Source organism: Egretta garzetta, unplaced genomic scaffold (assembly GCF_000687185.1).
Source record: "Egretta garzetta isolate BGI_Z169 unplaced genomic scaffold, ASM68718v1 scaffold29, whole genome shotgun sequence".
In the NCBI taxonomy this organism is placed as follows: Eukaryota; Metazoa; Chordata; class Aves; order Pelecaniformes; family Ardeidae; genus Egretta; species Egretta garzetta.
Window position 1 is genome coordinate 1083227 of NW_009260796.1, and position 1367 is coordinate 1084593.

Consider the following 1367-nt stretch of genomic DNA (forward strand, 5'->3'; position numbering starts at 1 on the left):
GCAGATGCGGTGCTTAGGGCCAGGGTTTAGTGGTGGGATGGCAGGGTTGGGGTAACAGTTGGACTTGATGATCTTAAAGAGCTTTTCCAACCTAGACAATTCTATGATTCTATGAAACAAAACACGTGCAAGTGACCTGTGTCTGCCCGCAGAACGCTGGGTAGCAATGCCATGAAAAGAGCTTTCCACCGTCCCGGCTCTGTAAGCGTCGATCATCCCAGTAGCAACACGCCGTTGCCTTGCAGGGATGGGGGGGGCTGACTTGCTGTGAGAAGCCACTTGCCTCGGGCTGCTTCAGGACATTTCCACCGGCCGATAGCGACCTTCCTTCCTTCCTCCCCTTCATCCGTGATGCTCCAGTGGCACCTTTTCCCCTTGTCCTCCCCCTCACTTTCCCCAGTGTGACAAGGTGGGTTGGGAAGGGGAACGCCTGTTCGGGCGGCCGGCAATGCCAGCACGGGTCCCCAGTTACTCGAACTCCAGTGGGCAGGGTAAGGCGAAGCTGTGAGTAGTCTCATGTTCCTGAAATGGAGCAGAGGCACTCCCTTCCACGCCGTCGTGTGAGCCGGCTGGGCCGAGGCGCTGGGAAGCCCCTCCAGCTCATGTGCTCCCTCGTTGCCAGGGAGGTTTCTTTTGCTCCTTCCAGTGACAAGCGGTGTGACAAGCGGCCAGGCAGCCGCTCACATTAGCAGAAGCTCTGGAAAAGGGGAAACCCCTTTCAGCTGGGTTTCCCCTTCTTTTCCTGCCAAGGAAAGTCTGGCTTGGCAAGGAAGCTCCATAGATGGCAGGGTTAGGGGAGCGGTTGGGCTTGATGATCTTAAAGGTCTTTTCCAACCTAAACAATTCTATGATTCTAGAATAAATATTTCTGCTCCAGACCACACATCTGGTGGCATCAGGGAGAAGAGAGGGGAAAAGGGTCCAAGGCCTCTAAATACACGAAATGATGATGGTGTCAGGATATAGTGGGGTGCGTCAGGGTAGCGGCGTTTGCAAGACCTGGGCTGGAATAGCAGCGGTGCTGTGAGCGGAGGTGGGCCCTTCTGTCCTCTGCAGCAGTACGGCACGATCCTAATGCCTTCACGAGCCCGCAGGAAGGGCTCTTGCTCTTCACAGGTCATCCCAGTCAGGCTTGAAGTGGCTGCCTCTGCATCATGCTGAGTCGAGACTCAAAAGGTCCAGCATCACTGGCTGCTCTTCTATTACACACACACACACACACACACAGAGAATGGCAGGTGTTGGAAGGGACCTCGGGAGATCATCCAGTCCAAACCTCACTGCTAAAGGAGGTTCACCTAGAGCAGGTTGCACAGGACATTGTCCAGGCAGGTTTTGAATATCTCCAAAGAAGGAGACTCCACAAA

The 1367-nt window shown here is 54.8% G+C and overlaps 1 protein-coding gene across 1 annotated transcript in view; it reads left to right on the forward strand.

Annotated features, from left to right (window-relative positions):
* Nucleotides 1-1367, forward strand: part of LOC104133393 (tyrosine-protein phosphatase non-receptor type 11) — a 48122-nt gene that overhangs the window by 34605 nt on the left and 12150 nt on the right. The window lies entirely within an intron of this gene.